Below are 19,578 nucleotides of genomic sequence, written 5' to 3'. Positions count from 1 at the left end.
AGCCACCTGCCTCCGCTGGAGGGTCCGAGGAACCGCTTCAGCCACCTGCCTCCGCTGGAGGGTCCGAGGAACCGCTTCAGCCGTCTCTTCCTGCTGGAGGATCTGAGGGGCCCGTTCAGCCACCAGTTGCCGCTGGAGGGTCCGAGGGGCCCGTTCAGCCACCAGTTGCCGCTGGAGGGTCCGAGGGGCCCGTTCAGCCACCTGTCTCCGCTGGAGGGTCCGAGGGGCCCGTTCAGCCTCTTGCCTTGTCAGCTGGGGGTCCGGGAGGACCCAGCCAGCACGTCCCAGTGTCTGCTGATGGATCTGGCGAGGCCGTTCAGCCACCACCGGCTCCACCGCCTGGTCCGGCCCCCGAGTCTGCAGCTCCGCCTGGTCCGGCCTCCGAGTGTTCAGCTTCGTCTGCTCCTGAGGTCTCCATGCTGTCTGTTCCTGCTCGGCCTGCTCGTCCTGTCCGGCCTGCTCGTCCTGTCCGTCCTGCACGTCCTGTCCGGCCGATGACTGGACGTCGTTGCCGTCATGGACAGCCCTCTGATCTACGCCGCCACCAGTGCCTCCCGCCCGGCCGGCCTCCTGACCTACTCCGTCGCCGCCGGTGTCTCCTGCCTGCCCGGCCCCCTGAACTGTTTTCTGGGCTCTTGGGCCGTCAGCCTCCGGGTCGGCCCCCTGAACTTTTTGTGAACTGTTTTTCCTGGCCGCCTGCGCCTGTCGTGAGCCTGTTTTTGTTCTGTTGCTTTCTGGGCTCCATTGTTCTTTTTTTTTTTTTTTTTTTTTTTTTTTTTTTTTTTTTTTTTTTTTTGTTTCTGGCTCCTTGTTTGGTTTTGTTTCGAGCCCTCTATCCTGTTTCCCCCGCCGCCCGCCCTGGTTGGGTTTTTTTTTGTTTTGGTGTTTTGGTTTGGACTGTCTGGAAGCCAGCCCTTAAGGGGGGGGGGGGGGGGGGGGGTACTGTTAGGATGTATTTGAGTTCATTATATTATTTGTACTTTTTAGTCTTTGGTTTCTTTGAGTTCTGTCTTATGGTTTATTTCTGTCTTCTTTAGTTGCTCTGTCTCCCCTATCACCTGTATCCCCTTGTCTAGTTCGCGTCTCTGTGTATCCTTAGTTCCTATATCCCCGTGTTCAGTCAGTGTTTGTGTCTGCCCTGGTCCCACGTCTCTGTTCCCTCTGTAGTGCCTGCATGTGAGTCTGTGTTATGTGTTTCCTGTTTTACTTTGAAGGTCTCGGTCTTATCTCAGTGTGTTCAGTTTACGCTTCCTTTTGTCTCGTCAGTTCTGATTTGCCCCAGCTGTGTTTCCCTCCTGTTATTCATTCCCTGATTGCTCCTTCTGTGTATTTAAGCCCTGTGTTTCTCTGTGTCCATGTCGCGATCTACCGTTTATTTTGCTGTGTGTTTTGCCAGTCCACTGGTGTTAGTTTATTTTGAGTTTCTTCCAGTTATGTTATGTTTGCGTTCAGCATTAAAGCTGTTTTGGATTAAGTTTGTCTCTGGAGTCTGCATCTTGGGTCCTATCCCTGTCCGCACACAGCCATCACCTAACAGTGAGGAACCCAAAGTAATGCTAAAGCTGAGTATATGCCCACTCCGAACCTGCACTTCAGCAGGTAACAAAAGCAGTGATGAGCAGTCAAGCTTGTTGCTTTGTAGCCTCCATTTCTTAAATCACACTGGTGATCACTTTGGAATTTCTTTAGGCTGGTTTTCAACTTTGCTTTGTAGCTTTGTACTCATGCATAAACAGTAAAAGAAAGGGTGTGTGTCTGTCCCCACTGCAACAGTGATTTTCAGTGATGTGTGGGACCGCTGTTTGCCTCCACCATGACACTGCAACAAATCCTCATTTACACACTTTGCAGTGCAAGTAATTCTGATTCTGATATAATTACGAGTAACTTGAAAGTAATGTAATGAGTAGTCCAACAAATCACTTTTGCTGCAAAGTACTTAAATAACGTACTGCATTACTTTTTAGAAAAACAACACTTAATATGTAATACATTACTTTTTTGATTAACAACCCCAACACTGCAGAGGAGGGGCGTGGGGAAAGAGGCACAAATGAAAGTTTTTGAGCACGGTTGAAGAAAATCAGGAAAATAAGAGGGGAGACAGGAAGAAGAACTAGAACTGGTTAGTTACAAAGTGAACAGTACTAATAATACAGGTTATAAAGCTTATAAAATAGAGTCTGGTTACAAAAAAATGTTTTATTTCACTGAGTGGAAGGAATTTATCAGTATCAGAATTTCCAACATGTTTTTTTAATAATTCACAAAGTAAAGGCATTAATGAATGGTAGGCAGTTGAGCAAACTACTGTTAGGTACTGAAGGGGTAGTCTATCTTTCAAACTTTAATTTAGCTGGTATTTTTTACTGTATGTATCAAAGTCTTTGTCTAATTTCTACCATTATTTCCACATAGGTTGCTATAAAATTATTATTATTTGCTAAGTGGACTATTTACAGAGCAAGTTAAATGATAGGAGATGCTACTTTGTATTATTTGTATTTTCCTTTTGAATTTTGCAGTACCTTTCAAAAAATTACATTTAGAACCAAAAAGAATAGGTGTGAATCTCATAATTTTTATTTTAAATTGTCAAATTCCATGTCCACCTGAACTGACAGGCAGCAGGACCCAGTGTAAGTATCAGGTCCTACAGTACTAATTTGAATATTCCACAGTAACAACGTCTTAATTGAATTCCCAAGTGTCAGCACGTTTTCAACAAGAAATGCTAACTGACATTCAGTAGTTATTCTGGTGCTACTTAGTATCACAATGGACACAACAGGGCTTTAATTTATTTACCTTGTCATCAGCACCCTCATTGAATGGCAATTACTGTATCCATTATTATGCCCTCTGTCAGTAGTAGAAGAACAATGTTAAAAATTTATTCAGCTGTTAAAAAAAAAAGGTCTGAGGTCAGACTCCAGCACAGAATGGCACCCTGGAGCTGGAAGGAATTCAAGGACACTGGAATATTCAATGAAAAAAGCAAGAGCGAGGACTGATTATTAGGAACGGCCGGTGAACATCGGGAAGGTTAATGAGCAAAGTGAAAGATCGTATGTATTATCATATAACTTCAAGTCTTTTTTTCCAAATGAACAAATGAAACTGCTTTTTTTCCAGCAGAAAACTTAGCTGTAATCACAGTGACATCCCTCTGATGTAAAACAGTCTTTTCTCACATTAAATGTCAGCTCTTTAGATTGCTGTTAGGTCACTGTCCTCCTATACTTTACAAAACTTTTTCAGTGATTGCACACTAGCTTTCAACTAAGTATTCCTCCTAAGTGTTGTGTCCACAGTGCTTCTTTGATACAGTCAAGGATTGTATCTGTACTTGTACTGGTGAAATCAAAGTGGCACATAAACACAGGCAAAAACCTGGTGTGAGCTTTGATAACCAACTACCCTACAAGGTCCACTTGCTATAGTCGGTGCTCCCTCTGGTAGCAGGCTTTATTAAACAGCTAATGGCTGTTAGACATCAGACCCTGTCTCATTATGGAGTGCAGCTACTGGCTGAGGTCCTTGCCAGCTTTGTTTTCTTTGGTGGCACCTATGTTTCCATTCTGAAACACTCGGAGCCCTCTATAAAGAAGCCTGTATAAATGATCAGTAGATTAAATTCCATTGACCACTGCTTGCCTTCCTCATTTACCAGATTATCTCCCTGACTTGGATGGATATATATATATATATATATATATATATATATATATATATATAGCCCAGAAGAAGTGTATAGTATAGCTTTTATTTTGAAAAGAGCCATTTCTCTGTAATAAACTCTCTTTTCCAAAGATGAGTGATTCCTCAATCAGATATATTTATTTTTTTTATTACTTTGTTGTTTCAGCAACATTAAATTTAAAAACTGTACTTTTGAGTTAAAATATATATTTATAATTTTAATAAATAACAAGTTAAAAAGGCATGAACATTTTTTTTTTGTATTGAAAAAATATCGAACCGTGACACCAAAGTATCGAACCGAACCGAACCGAACCGTGGAATTTTGTGTATCGTTGCACCCCTAATATATATATATTGTGAGATGTCCCTTTGAAAATAATTTAAATGTTTTTTTCAGATTTTCTACTTTTTACTGGATTTGTGGCAAAATAATTTGATTTTCAGATAGCTAAAATGCAAATGACGTAAGTCAGGCAAATGACATCCTGACTCGAGCAATATTTTGGCACTTTTTACACCCTAGAGGAAAATAATTTTCAGGGTGTATCAGTCCCTTTGAGAGCAGCCTTTAGTGAAAAACAGACGGCACGAAGGAGACTGTCTCAGCCTTATGGCTTTCTGTGGCACGTCATTAGTCTGCCCAATTAGATAATAATGACTCTGCTTTCCATTATAGGCTGGTGTAGTACACGTGGCAGTCAGAGCTTTCGACCACCTTACCCATGCCAAGAAAAGTCAGTTCGGCTGACACAGTAGTTCAGAGATCGCTTGCTCTTCCACATCTCTCTCCTTTTATGTCTTTGTGATTACTCACAAAACTGGTCTTTTTTGCATTCTCAGCTGCTGTCAGGGTCAAGCTGAAACGCTACTCTGACAGAGAGGGCGGTACACAGCTCATTTGCAGCTACTGCTTGTATTGTACTATGCAGCATGCATTCACAGCAAAACGATGTGAGAAATGCCTTGCAAAATTTCTAAAATGCCTCAAAACTTGCTCTAGAGCAAATTCTTTCATTTTAAAGGACACACACACAGTATGAAGCACAGTTACGTGAAGAGAAATGAAAAGGAAGGTGAACAATGCTGAGCATCAAAAGAAATAGAATCAGGTGTATTTTCCACAAACCTTTATTCTCAGGGGCTCTTCTGAGGCTTTACGCTTTAAATGAAAAGGACAAGTTCTCAACATCTTTTGGAATAAGGATAACAGCACACATAGTTTCTATTGTGCGAACATGAGTCTATTTACCATTTATCAAACAATGAAAGCGTGGCTACACTGGGTTTATCAACCAGTATCCCCAGTTTCATCTCACTTAAACTGTGAATGCACTGACTGTTAAGAATGCATTGGATGTGATTTTTTTTTGTTGTTGTCTTTTTAAGAATTTTTGAGATTACAGTTTTTAAAGTTTCATCTTAGATAACTAAAATCTGGGCCAACATTTCTTTTAGAATGATCATGAAGACACAGAAATGTAAATGTGGGCTGAAAAAAATGTTGATGATGATTTTGAATCTCTGGGGCTTTCAAGTGGCTGAAAGCTCAGGAACTTCAAATCAAAACTTGTTGTAGAATTTTCCATTAAGTTTCCAACAGCGGCAGTGCTTACGTTATAGTCCCATCCTCAGAAAAGTCAGGAAACGTGCAGTTTAAAGTTTCATGGGTAAACATTAATAACGAGTGTGATATTAATTGATTCACATTCTAGTTACAGGTCATCAGCCAATGAAATCAAGATTGCAGGTGCATTTCCTCTCTTAATCTCTACACACAATTACTTGTAGCAATTATACAATGATCTGCTTTTCCACTGATGTACATAAAGTGGTAAAGCTGTATAATAACTATGTATTGTAAAGAGTTTTCCTTATCTCTAAGTTGTATTTACTTATCTAATTACCAGCAAACATTTTTGTTCTACAGTTTAAAATTGATCATTTTTTATCCACTTTCTAGAACTTTTTTTTCTACTTGCAGTTTCTTTGTTTTAACCAAAATCTTACAGAACAGGGTTGATACATATATATATGAAAAAGAGGTAGAAATTCAAAAGCTCTTTACTTTGAATAATGGACATGAACTGGATTTTGAAAATATTAATAGTCTTATTATGTCTTCTCCACAAATCCTAAATCTTGTCTGCAGATTAGCCTGACATGTTCTATAATCATGGGTAGAAATACCTCTGCCAGATTAATATACTTTGCTTTAACACATACCATATGTATTCATATTCTGTGTGGCAGATAAATTACATATTCCATTATCATCCTTCAAAGAAGATGATAGTTACTGTATGAATATGTAAGCAGAGCTGATAGGTTTCTTTTTATCTTTGATGAAACAAGCAGACAATCCATTCAGTGAGCGTCATGTTTAAATCCAACTCATAGTCATTATGATAGCAAGGTATATATACCACTCAGATTACAGGTGGATCAAAGCAGTGTGAATATAACAGATGCTGTTCAAATACTGACATTCTGGAATGGAAGGACAGCTCGCATGTCCACCAGCTAGGGCTCTTTTAAGTGTAATCACAATGAAGCTATAAGATGGATTAAACTGTGTTTTTGACCAGTCAGTGCTGGTGAGAGAAATCTGGCTATAAATGAGTTTTCATTTCATCACTGAATGGACCTGAGTAGCGACACACTTAGCTTGACACTGTTTAACGGTATCAGCATATATAAAATTGTTTGCTGAAGGAGAGACGTCTCATTTGTTTTCTTATTATTTTGTCATTTATGTGATCAGGCTAAACAGACAAGTGATGTGAATAATGCTTGTCATTTCTTTGGAACCCAGTGTTCAGTCGGAACACTTGGCTCCTGGTGTTTTTGTGGATGGTAACCATTGTCACAGACCAAGCAAAGTCCCATGACAATGGCCTTCCCCAGGGACAGCAGTCTCACCCAGGAAGACAATGAGCACTGCCTCAATACAAAAAAACGTTTCCAAAACAGACAAAATAAAACAACAACAAACCAAAAAAATAAAATTTAAAAAATGGGTGCTGGGGAGTTTAACAAAACTCAACTTCAACAGGAGCCAGTGAAAAAACATGGCTAGATTCCAGTAAAAGAAGAGCTTCTAGTCTGTGCCCAATCAAATAAGGGATGATGAGCAGCCCCACTCACTTTAATATGTTTTAATTGTCTATTTTTAGATTTCAGTGTCATTCTGTAAGTACTTGCCTTTACAGAATGACATTGATCGATACCAATACTGTAGTGTTGTGCTTTAAAATTCAGTTCAAAACACCATCAAAAATACTGGTGACCTAAAAGAGCAAAAGTTGAACTTTAACCTCCTCCAAAAAATTGTTTTTGTTCTTTCTGCACTATTTCAGTCTTGTTTTATTTTATATTTTCCTTCTGTCATGTCTTCACTCCCTGCCCGTGTAACACTATGCTCGGTGAAAGTAACAAGACAAATCACATGAGACATGTCGAAAAACGAGCAATTATGCTCATTTTAATCATTGTATATTTGTTTAATCTGTTTATGACTAGGGATGGGTATCGTTTAGGTTTTATCCAATACCGGTGCCAAACCGGTACTTTTGAAACGGTGCCGGTGCTTAAACGGTGCTCAAACCGGTGCTTAAAGAATGGAGAACACAAAATTGGTCCAAAAACCTCTCATGTTAAGCTGTTTTTTTGTAAAAAGATAACAATGTTAGCCTTTTCTGCAGCTATAGGGCATATATGGTATCACTCTTGGCTGGAAGCAGTGCTTAATCAATGGAAAAAACACAACTTTGTCCAAAAACCTCTCATGTTTAACTGTTTCCCACTTTTTCTTTGGTAATTTTAGCCTTTTTGGCCAGGGTGAAGGGAGTATCTGCCATCAAACAAGAGGACAGCTGCATGTAGCTATGATGATGTTTGCTAGTTCACCTTACATGCATTAATTTAATAACGTGGTTAGCCTACTCAACGTAAATTACACACTATTACCCTGCTACACTGGCAGGGCTAGGGGCCAGGACTCTCCTCTTCGGGTTTTTGGGGGATGTTACTAACTCCGGGTCCGATAACAGGCACCACACCCACAATAGATGTGCACGGTGTGAGGTCTTGCAGCAAGCTATCAAATACGGCGCATTTCTCTGCTTTTAAAAAAAAACGCTATACGTCGCCAGGTGTTTCATCGGATTTGAGGTGTTACCTCCTTTGCACAGTATCAGCTTAAAGCACTTGTTGCTGCTGAGCTTGCATATTTTGCTGTGAAGTACAGCCAGACTTTTGACTGCTTCGACTTGGGCATTTTTAATCTGTAGCTTTGCTCTAAAAGAACGTAAGTACCTGGACCCGCCTACTATCCTCGGAAACGTAAAATGATTGGCTAGAATCTAAAGTGTATCACAGCTCAGGAAAAAAAGCACCGAAATAAAGCACCGTAATGTGCGCTGCGTTTCGGTCTGGTTACTACCGTTTATGTCAGAACCGGTGCCATACCGGTACCCATCCCTATTTATGACGTTGTTCTCATATCAAAAAAACAGCTTAAGCTCTCATTTTGCCTTTGACTTTTGCATTTTTTCCTTAGTTTAGTTTAGTTTTTGTTGTTTTGTGTCTTTTCTTTTATCATATTTGTGTGACCAATATTTCAGCTTTTAAATGCAACCTATAATATACATGATAGAACACAGTCACACCCCCAGATTTCCAACAGTTAATCTCAGTTATCCCTAAAATATCCAACCCTTTAAATTGTATATATGTCAGCATATAGATCTGCACCTTCTTGCCCTACTAACAAATAACACATTGCTGCACATCATTTACATGTTACAGTGTCACGCTCATTGCTGAGAAGCTCAAAAGTTCAAATTCGCTTGTTGAAAAAATGAAGTCAGCATATAGCTGCCCTGGATGTAATTACTGTGTGCATTCCACATCAATCACAACTGTAAATATTCATTAACAAGACATAATTACCATTTCAAAGCCAACAAAAATGGCTACAATAACGTGGAGGCAAGAGAGGCCTTTAGTCTAAATCAAAACAATTTAAGAACTTGATTTCCTGAAATGACTGCCAATTCAGCTGATGAAATGAATGTTCAGCTTCAGTAGCCCAGGAGTGTAAAAATTGAGACTTGTCCATTTAGAGAGAAAAAAATCTACACTGCAAATGTAAGTTCGCCTACCTGGCAAACAAGGGCTCCTCATGCAATCAAACAATCAATCATAACAAGACACTAGAGGGGCAGTAATCATTACATACGCAATTCAAACATTTCAAAAGCACTAAATCATAGCAAATCACCCCAACTGAAAGAAAGTCATCCCATCCACTGGCAAAATATTTTGGTCAGTGTTTTTCTATTTAAATGCAAATTAGGAATCAGGATTCTCACAGGCAAAGAGCCTCTGGCCAAAGCAATTACTGTAATTAAATATTTCATATATAAAAGAAGGAGAACTGTTTGTGCTCCTACACAGGTTGTTGGTCAGGGTTTGCAGCAACAAATACCTTAAGATGTAGAGAGCACAGTGTGACATATGACACACCAGTCAGCCACCACAGGATCAATAAAAAGATATGGTTGTTAAATTTGAGGTCCTGGCATTCATCCACATCCATCTTTATAATCTGGTCAAATAAAAAATTGCAGAATTCAGGACACCAAAAGAGATTTCAGGGATTTATTTTCAAAGTTACTTTTCAGAAGCCGGAGGATGAGGTGGTGTGTGGGTGGTGAGACACAGGCCAGTGAAAAGAAAGCATCTAGGTACCGAATACTCAGCAGGGTAGACGAGTGGCAGGCACATGGGGAATCTAAACCACACAGGAGAATGAGAGGTAAAGACAATGAATTCTTGCTTACACAGCCTTTAGCTATAGTGCTGTATACTGCTGGGAGACCCCCCATGATGCATTAAGATGCACTCTCTCTCTCTCTCTTTGTGGTCATTAGCTTTGTTCTTCCTTTTCACTTTTGCCAAGTGCTTCCTCATTGAGGACCAATGACTTTGCTCTAACATCGGAGCATATTCACCAGACAGCAACATACCTTGGGTTGTTTGTTTTTGTGAAGTGGAATCATACAACTACAGGGAGTGCAGAATTATTAGGCAAATGAGTATTTTGTCCACATCATCCTCTTCATGCATGTTGTCTTACTCCAAGCTGTATAGGCTCGAAAGCCTACTACCACTTAAGCATATTAGGTGATGTGCATCTCTGTAATGAGAAGGGGTGTGGTCTAATGACATCAACACCCTATATCAGGTGTGCATAATTATTAGGCAACGTCCTTTCCTTTGGCAAAATGGGTCAAAAGAAGGACTTGACAGGCTCAGAAAAGTCAAAAATAGTGAGATATCTTGCAGAGGGATGCAGCAGTCTCAAAATTGCAAAGCTTCTGAAGCGTGATCATCGAACAGTCAAGCGTTTCATTCAAAATAGTCAACAGGGTCGCAAGAAGCGTGTGGAAAAACAAAGGCGCAAAATAACTGCCCATGAACTGAGAAAAGTCAAGCGTGCAGCCGCCAAGATGCCACTTGCCACCAGTTTGGCCATATTTCAGAGCTGCAACATCACTGGAGTGCCCAAAAGCACAAGGTGTGCAATACTCAGAGACATGGCCAAGGTAAGAAAGGCTGAAAGACGACCACCACTGAACAAGACACACAAGCTGAAACGTCAAGACTGGGCCAACAAATATCTCAAGACTGACTTTTCTAAGGTTTTATGGACTGATGAAATGAGAGTGAGTCTTGATGGGCCAGATGGATGGGCCCGTGGCTGGATTGGTAAAGGGCAGAGAGCTCCAGTCCCACTCAGACGCCAGCAAGGTGGAGGTGGAGTACTGGTTTGGGCTGGTATCATCAAAGATGAGCTTGTGAGGCCTTTTCGGGTTGAGGATGGAGTCAAGCTCAACTCCCAGTCCTACTGCCAGTTTCTGGAAGACACCTTCTTCAAGCAGTGGTACAGGAAGAAGTCTGCATCCTTCAAGAAAAACATGATTTTCATGCAGGACAGAATCCATGGATGGCAGGCTTTTGAGTGTCCTTGCAAAGAAAGGTGGCTATATTGGTCGCTGATTTGTTTTTGTTTTGTTTTTGAATGTCAGAAATGTACACTGTAAACCCCAACAGTCTACCTGACTTATAAAGTTTGTGGATATAACAATTAAAATTCCTCACAAAGTTGAAACAACTTAAAACTTTTCTGTTCGGTTAACGATTCAAACAGTTATAATTGTACACGGCTTAGAAGTTAAGAGTAAATACTGCTTTCTTAATTATGATTTTTGAGTAAATGTTTTTTTCCGAGCTCCGCATGTGGACGTCATGACGTCATGACGTCTTCTCTCTAACCTGAACGACGTTGACAGAAAATTCTGTTCAATATGGCTGCCCTTCTCGAGCGACTGGAGAACACATTTGGAGAAACTTGTAAGTAAAACGGAACCTTCGTTATGTTTATTTTTTCCGTAAAAAAGCAAGTATATTAATATGTTGCAGCCAATAACTTGTTTTCGAATGCGCTGTTGTGTTAAAAAGCACAGACCCAGGTGGTGAATAGTTGTTCGCGGTTGTTCGCGCTCTTTTTCAAACATAGATTATGTCGTCAGTTTTACAGTTTTAACCGATTAAAACACAGTTTTACGAAGAATCACACATAAAGAAAGGGTCTTAGTGATATTTTAACGACCCCTTGCCAACGCAAGAAAGTTGGCGTTTTTACAACAGCAGCCTCATTGTTCGGCAGGTTGTTTTTTTTTTTTCTTCTCATTAGCATCATTCAAAAGTGACTTAGCTAGCAGTGGCAACTTCTATCTAAAACAATTGAAATATAGCAAGGTGTTGTATATTTAGTGTGCTGATAAGGTTTTCAATATTTTTATTTTTTCTTCCAAGGCTGAAGGCCAAAGACAAAAAGACAGAAGAAAAAAAAATTCAGACTGCAATTAATTTCAGGTGGAGACAGTAAACACAGGTGAGTTGAAAGATCTATTGAAGAAACCATTCATTAAGTCCCTTAAGGTGAAGATTTCATATATTGATAATGATAAAATTAACACAAATTAAAAGTTTCACTGATAAACACACAATTTTTCCTTGCTTTGAACCCCATGTTCTATATAGATCACAGCTCTGATCTGGAGAACACTATTTTAAAATACTGTGTAGGGTTTTTGTCAAATGATTAAGAAACATACTCTCTGTCACAAGAGACAGAAAGGTTGTATCTTAAAAGAAAAGTCTCCAAAATTTAGTAGAGTCTGATGTCATGCAGTTTCATAAACATGTATTCTCCCCAAAGAATGACACCTGAAAACTTTGCGTTAAATGAACTTTTCTTTTCCCTTTTTAGGAGGCGCCTGATATCAACGTGAAACGCACTGCAGTACTTCGTGCTCTTCCTGTATACCTGCGGGAGGAGGACCCAGAATTCTTTTAGACATGTAATGTAAGTGTATTTTTGCATTACTTAAATTCTGCCAGTAAGATAAAATGCTATGGATTTTTTTAAATACAATTTAATACCCTAGCAGCTACCAAATTGTACAAACAAAATACCCTCTCTGTAGAAAACCCACACACACACAGGTCAGGAGCAGGGCACAGGCGTATCACAGCACTATGGCTATGCTGCAGGTGGCCCAAAAACCAGGCTGAAGTCAAGATTTAGTTTCTTTTTGAGATAAAGTCATGAAATAAAAAATTACTGTTTTTTTTAGAAAAATAATAAAAATACAAATTATGTAATGCAAGAAGCTAACACGTTAATGTACATTTTTCAAAAAAAGTAGAGTACCCTAACTCGTTACAAAGTAACCCACTACACTGCTGAATGTTTTGCTAGATTACAGGTCATGCTTGTCACATTCTCTCAAACCAACCTTACTTATTTAATTGGGGCGATCGTGGCTCAAGAGTTGGGAGTTCGCCTTGTAATCAGAAGGTTGCCGGTTCGAGCCCTGGCTCCGACAGTCTCGGTCGTTGTGTCCTTGGGCAAGACACTTCACCCGTTGCCTACTGGTGGTGGTCAGAGGGCCCGGTGGCGCCAGTGTCCGGCAGCCTCGCCTCTGTCAGTGCGCCCCAGGGTGGCTGTGGCTACAATGTAGCTGCCATCACCAGTGTGTGAATGTCTGGATGACTGAATATGTAAAGCGCTATACAAATACAGGCCATTTACCATTGATACTGTGTCTATTCCAGGCGGACGCATTGGATGAGTCGACCCTCATTGACACTCCAGTTGCCCTTCTCACAGTGGTTACCGACGGCGCTTCCCAGTCCAGTCCATTTTACTTCCTCAAGCATGGCTGTTTTGGTGAAAGGCGACTAGGTGATGCGTGATATTCCCAGATTTGCAAATGCATTTGCTTTATTGTTTGGCTTGATCTATGCTCTGCATTTAGACTACCCCAGGAAGCTGGTTCACACATTTGCCTTAGTCCAAAATATCTTCATGGGGCTTGATGACGGCAAACCCCTGAAACCCCTGCCTACATGCTCTTAAGGAATATAAGGCAATGTTTGTTAGGACACGCACTCTGTTACTGAGCACTTTGTTTGAAGCACTTTAAGCACTTTAAGTTTACTACAGGCTTTGGGTGGATTTAACTCCATCAGTTTACCTAATTTTCCTATACTTGACTGCCTTATCTGGTTATTTGGAAGCTGATCGTCTTTGTACCCATTTTAAAAAATTGTTTTTCATTTCTATTTTAAAAAAAAGTGATTAGTATTTGACTTTTTGTTTTTGTCACGTTTCGTAGATCGGACTCACGCGCAGACCACTAGTGTCTTCAAAAGGTGCATTTATTTACAGTGTTTCCTACAGTGGAATTCATATATATACATAATAGTGTCCAAAGAAAAAGGTGCCGGGGTTCCAGGGTCCAGGAGTGAAAGAGGCAGGAGTCCAGGAAGGGAAAGTTTCCATTCAGTCCTAGCACATCTCCTCTCCTTTATCTCTCTTGCTCCCGTTCAGTCGCCAGGCACAGGGGAAGAACAAGTCCAGAGGCAATCTATGCACAGGCAGAAAAAAACCATTAGTCTCCTGGTTCAGACATGCTCATAAACTGATTCTACAAAATACAGGACGACTGACGCTGATGACTCAACGATCCAGCGACGAGTAGAGCAGACTCGCCCTCTTAAGAAGGGTTCCAATCTTTCATGATCAGCGACAGATGTGCTGATCACCTCCAGGTGCGTAGGCCAGGGGCAGGAGCCCATACTGAGCTCCGCCCCGGCAGGAGAAAGAGAGAATGGAAGAGGGCGAGAGAGAAAGGGAGAGCAGAGGTGAGAGAGAAAGGTAAACAAAACAAAACACCTGACGGCTGTCAGCTGACGAGGGGCGGAGACCATGACAGTACCCCCCCCTCAACGGGAGCCCCCCGGCGACCCACCAGGCTTGTCCGGATGCAGGCGGTGAAACTCCCGGAGCATGGGCACATCCAGAACGGCCGCCCGAGGGACCCAGGAGCGCTCCTCCACGCCATAACCCTCCCAGTCAACCAGATACTGACAGCCACGCCCACGGCGCCGAGAGTCCATGATGCGAGTGATGGAGTAGGCCGGCAAGCCATCCACGAGCCGGGCGGGAGGAGGGGGCCTGGAAGGAGGGCACAGAGGACTAGAGCGGACAGGTTTGAGTTGTGAAACATGGAAAACATCATGGATTCTCATATTGCGAGGGAGTTTTAACTTCACAGAGACAGGATTGACCAAGGCGGAGATTTCAAAAGGGCCAATGAAGGTGGGTGTAAGTTTCTTAGATTCAGTCCTGACCGGAACAAAGCGGGTAGAAAGCCATACCTTCTGGCCGACAGAGTATTCGGGTGCTGGAGTCCGGTGCCGGTCTGCGATGCGTTTGTTGTTCTCCTTCGTGCGCAGTAGAGCCGCTTGAGTTGCCCGCCAAACTCTGCGACACCTGCGCAGATGAGCCTGGACGGAGGGTACAGAGTGCTCACCTTCCACAGCAGGAAAAAGAGGAGGCTGATATCCCAAGGAAGCTTCGAAGGGAGACCGGCCGGTGGCAGAGGCAGTCAAGCTGTTATGGGCGTACTCGATCCACGGCAACTCCTCACTCCAGATGGTTTGATTGGTGGAGGCGACGCAGCGCAGGGCGGTCTCCAGTTCTTGGTTGGCCCGCTCGGATTGGCCGTTGCTCTGAGGATGATAACCCGAGGATAGACTGACCTTTGCGCCCAGGGAGTTGCAGAACTCTTTCCAGACCCGAGAAGTAAATTGAGGCCCTCTGTCGGACACTATGTCTTCCGGGATCCCATGCAGGCGGAAGACGTGAGTGGCGAGTAGGCGTGCAGTCTCTAGAGCTGTGGGAAGCTTAGGCAGAGCAATGAAATGAGCCACTTTAGAGAAACGATCGATTATGGTGAGAATGACAGTGTTACCTGCTGATGGAGGTAACCCGGTGATGAAGTCCAGTGCTATGTGAGACCATGGCCTGGAAGGAGTGGATAACGGATGGAGCTGACCCGCCGGGGGTTGGTTCGATGGTTTGTTTCGGGCACAGACCGTACAAGCAGTGATGTATTCCCGAGTATCTTGGGTGAGTGAGGGCCACCAGAAGTACCGCTGGAGAAACTTGACGGTGCGATGTATCCCTGGGTGGCATGAGAACCGGGCCGTGTGAGCCCATTGCAGAACCTGGGATCTGACAGAGCGCGGAACATAGAGTCGGTGGACGGGCCCCCCTCCCGGATCCGGTTCGGCTATCTGAGCCGCCCGGATGGCCGCCTCGATCTCCCAAGTGATGACCCCAATAGTACAGGTTGCCGGCAGAATGGAATCCGGATCCGCCTTTTCGTCAGCAGCGGAAAACTGACGGGAGAGAGCGTCCGGCTTGACATTTCGGGAACCGGGTCTGTAGGTGATTGAGAAGTGAAAACGGGTGAAAAACAGGGCCCATCTGGCCTGTCGAGCGTTGAGACGTTTCGCCGTTTGAAGGTAGGCCAGGTTTTTGTGATCGGTCCAGACCACGAAGGGTTGAGTGGTGCCCTCCAGCCAATGCCGCCATTCTTCCAGGGCGAGCTTAATCGCCAAGAGCTCCCGATCGCCCACGTCGTAGTTACGTTCTGCAGGGGTGAGACGACGGGAAAAATAGGCACAAGGGTGCATCTTACCTTCCCTCTGTTGGGAAAGGACGGCCCCCACCCCTGAGTCGGATGCGTCGACCTCTACCACGAACTGAAGAGTGGTATCAGGTTGGACCAGGATGGGCGCTGAAGCAAACCGTTTCTTGAGCTCCTGAAAGGCTGATTGGACAGCGTCACTCCACTGAAAAGCAAGCTTGGGAGAGGTTAACTGAGTTAATGGTAAGGCAATCCTGCTAAAGTCCCGTATGAATCTCCTGTAGAAGTTAGCGAAGCCAAGGAAGCGTTGCAACTGGCGACGGTTGTTTGGTTCTGGCCAGTTCACAACAGCCTTGACTTTCACAGGGTCGGGTCGAAGATCTCCCCGCTCGATTATGTACCCTAGGAAGGCAACCGAGGGCACATGAAACTCACATTTCTCGCTTTTGACGAACAGCCGGTTCTCCAGAAGGCGTTGCAGCACCAGCCGGACCTGGGTCTCGTGTTCCGCCTGGGAGGAAGAGAAGATCAGAATGTCGTCTAGATAGACAAACACAAATCGGTTAATAAAGTCCCTTAGAACATCATTGACCAGAGCCTGGAATACTGCAGGTGCGTTAGTGAGGCCGAACGGCATGACCAGATACTCAAAATGTCCAAGGTGAGTATTAAACGCCGTCTTCCATTCATCGCCATCCCGAATCCGGACCAGGTGGTAAGCGTTTCTCAAGTCCAGCTTGCTGAAAATGACGGCGCCCTGGAGAAGTTCGAAAGCGGAGGTGAGCAGGGGCAGTGGATATTTATTCTTGACCGTAATGTTATTGAGTCCCCGAAAGTCAATACAGGGTCGGAGGGTCTTATCCTTCTTTTCCACAAAGAAGAAACCTGCTGCGACGGGTGAGGAAGAGGCCCGGATAATGCCGGCAGCGAGAGATTCAGTTATATATTTCTCCATAGCCTCCCGTTCCGGCAGCGAGAGGCTATAGAGGCGGCTGGTTGGTAAGGGAGCTCCCGGCAGCAGGTCTATGGCGCAGTCATAGGGCCGATGGGGTGGCAGCGACTGGGCTCGGTCCTTCCGAAACACCTCGGCGAGATCGTGGTAAGCAGACGGCACATCTGCTAAGTCGGAAGACCGCGATGGCTCTGGGCCGGTGACAGATTTGTTAGGAGGTACGGCAGCCTTAAGGCAAGTCATATGACACTCTTCTCCCCAGCCCGTAATGCCTCCTTTCTGCCAATTAATCGTGGGGTTGTGTTGCTGGAGCCAGGGATGACCGAGAACTAACGGCGTCTGAGTGGAGTGAAAAACAAAAAAACTAATCTCCTCCGAATGATTGCCAGACAGTGTGAGGGTGAGCGGTTCAGTGATGTGTGTGATGTCGGGGAGGCGCTGCCCTGATAAAGCCGTGACACGTAAGGCGTGGGGTAGTGACTCCACAGTCACACAGAGTCGTTTAGCTAGTTCAGAGTCAATGAAATTTTGTTCTGCTCCAGAATCAATAAGCACAGAAAGTGAATGACACTCGGAATGAACCAGAAGCTTAGCCGGCAGGGCTAAACGTGGAGGAGATTTATCCTGATTCAAACCGCCCACCAGTACTCCAACCATCACTGGCGGGCGCGGCCTTTTGCTCGCGACGGACAGGAGGCAATCATGTGTCCCTTATTACCACAATACAGACACTCACCGGCCGTGATGCGTCGCTGACGTTCTGCAGCAGTTAGGTGAGAGCTGCCGATTTGCATGGGCTGTACCTCTCCGTCGGCGCCCCCTGATGTCCGGGAGGACCGGTAATCGGCCGAAGCCTCCGCCCATCGCGGTCCTGCGGCCTCCTGGGAACTGGAGTTCCGTGCTTGCCTACGAGCTCGTAGCCGCTCATCCACCTTAATACATAACGACATCAATTCGTCAAAAGCAGTGGGTAGGTCCCGCATAATCAATTCATCTTTCAGATCTTCCCGGATGTTATTTAACAATGTGCTCCTGAGCGCATCCGGTCCCCAGCCGGTTTCTTCTGCCAAAATCCAAAAGTCGATTGAATAATCTGCCATACTCCGCTTACCTTGCTTAAAGTTAAGGAGGCGGAGCGCTGCAGCCTCGACTCCAGAGCCCTGATTAAACACAGTCTTAAAGTTAATCACAAACCTCTCAAAAGAGATCTCCGGGTTGGAGTTTAACACGACCTGGGCCCATTTCAAAGCCCGGTCACGAAGCATCTGTACCAAGAACGCAATCTTTGCCCCGTCATTGTTATGAAAACGCCGCTGTTCGCGGAAAATCAATGAACACTGGGCCAGAAAGCCAGAGCACTTCTCTGTCTCCCCTGAAAAGGGCTCAGGCGAAGGCAGAGGACCGTCAGAGGATGGGGTGGCTGCCGATGAGGGACCGGCCGTAGCCGCCGCGAGTGTCTCCTGCTGGGCAGGGCGAGCCGGCTGGGAGGTCCCTGGCTGTACTCCCCCTGGCGTAGTCAAACCGGAAACAGCTTGAGTTAGTGCAGCGATCTCACCTCGCAGCTGATGTAACATTTGTTCGTGGCGAGTCAGCGCCGCTTCTTGGGCAGCCAGTGCCTGACCGATGGTATTCTGATCTGCTGAGTCCATGTTGTGGCTGGATCGTTCTGTCACGTTTCGTAGATCGGACTCACGCGCAGACCACTAGTGTCTTCAAAAGGTGCATTTATTTACAGTGTTTCCTACAGTGGAATTCATATATATACATAATAGTGTCCAAAGAAAAAGGTGCCGGGGTTCCAGGGTCCAGGAGTGAAAGAGGCAGGAGTCCAGGAAGGGAAAGTTTCCATTCAGTCCTAGCACATCTCCTCTCCTTTATCTCTCTTGCTCCCGTTCAGTCGCCAGGCACAGGGGAAGAACAAGTCCAGAGGCAATCTATGCACAGGCAGAAAAAAACCATTAGTCTCCTGGTTCAGACATGCTCATAAACTGATTCTACAAAATACAGGACGACTGACGCTGATGACTCAACGATCCAGCGACGAGTAGAGCAGACTCGCCCTCTTAAGAAGGGTTCCAATCTTTCATGATCAGCGACAGATGTGCTGATCACCTCCAGGTGCGTAGGCCAGGGGCAGGAGCCCATACTGAGCTCCGCCCCGGCAGGAGAAAGAGAGAATGGAAGAGGGCGAGAGAGAAAGGGAGAGCAGAGGTGAGAGAGAAAGGTAAACAAAACAAAACACCTGACGGCTGTCAGCTGACGAGGGGCGGAGACCATGACAGTTTTGCATTTTTGTGTATTTTGAGAAAGATGCAATTAGGACTGATGTCGTCCTTTGTGAGTTTATAAAAAGATAAATGTTCTACACAGAATTTATAATGCTCACTTTATGGTGCCGATGTCCATGTTAGTTGTTTTATAAAAACATTTGTGATGTTTTTAAATTTTCATGAAAAAATGTTAAATAAACAAAATGTAAAGTAACTGAATTTCCGTACTTTTTTTTTTTTTAGTAGTCTACACTCACAACATAAATATCTTTTAATTAATAATCAGATAATTTGAGTTTAGGTTGTAATATAATTGCATTGTGTTGCATCAAAATAATAAACTACACGAAACACAAAAATATTGAAATTAAAGTATACAGTCTTTGAGTAAAGCTCAATTAATAAAATATAAAATATAATTTAAAAATTTTAGGTTAACAATAAATACAAATTTTGAGTACCCCATACTTAGAAGATATGAGTTTTTGTACTTAAATCTTTTGAGGTAATCAGTTTCCACAAAAGTTTTAAGTTCAGTCAACTTGTTCGGGTTTACAGTGTATATTTGTGAATGTGGAGA

At 43.7% G+C, this 19,578-nt stretch overlaps 2 long non-coding RNA genes across 2 annotated transcripts; one reads left to right on the top strand and one right to left on the bottom strand.

Moving 5' to 3' along the window:
* The first annotated feature begins 10,979 nt into the window (after positions 1 to 10,979).
* Positions 10,980 to 13,389, top strand: LOC143414299 (uncharacterized). The gene is made up of 4 exons (XR_013094822.1): positions 10,980 to 11,121; positions 11,587 to 11,665; positions 12,044 to 12,139; positions 12,892 to 13,389. It is a non-coding gene; the product is annotated as an uncharacterized LOC143414299 (long non-coding RNA).
* Positions 13,390 to 18,435: 5,046 nt separating this feature from the next.
* On the bottom strand, positions 18,436 to 18,945 carry LOC143414367 (uncharacterized). Its single transcript, XR_013094991.1, has 2 exons — positions 18,746 to 18,945; positions 18,436 to 18,662 (listed from the first exon to the last, which is right to left on the bottom strand). It is a non-coding gene; the product is annotated as an uncharacterized LOC143414367 (long non-coding RNA).
* Between the last annotated feature and the right edge of the window lie 633 nt (positions 18,946 to 19,578).

This window comes from Maylandia zebra, linkage group LG20 (genome assembly GCF_041146795.1).
Source record: "Maylandia zebra isolate NMK-2024a linkage group LG20, Mzebra_GT3a, whole genome shotgun sequence".
Taxonomy (NCBI): domain Eukaryota; kingdom Metazoa; phylum Chordata; class Actinopteri; order Cichliformes; family Cichlidae; genus Maylandia; species Maylandia zebra.
Note: the sequence above shows the minus strand (reverse complement) of the source record. Positions and strands in the feature narration are given on the sequence as shown.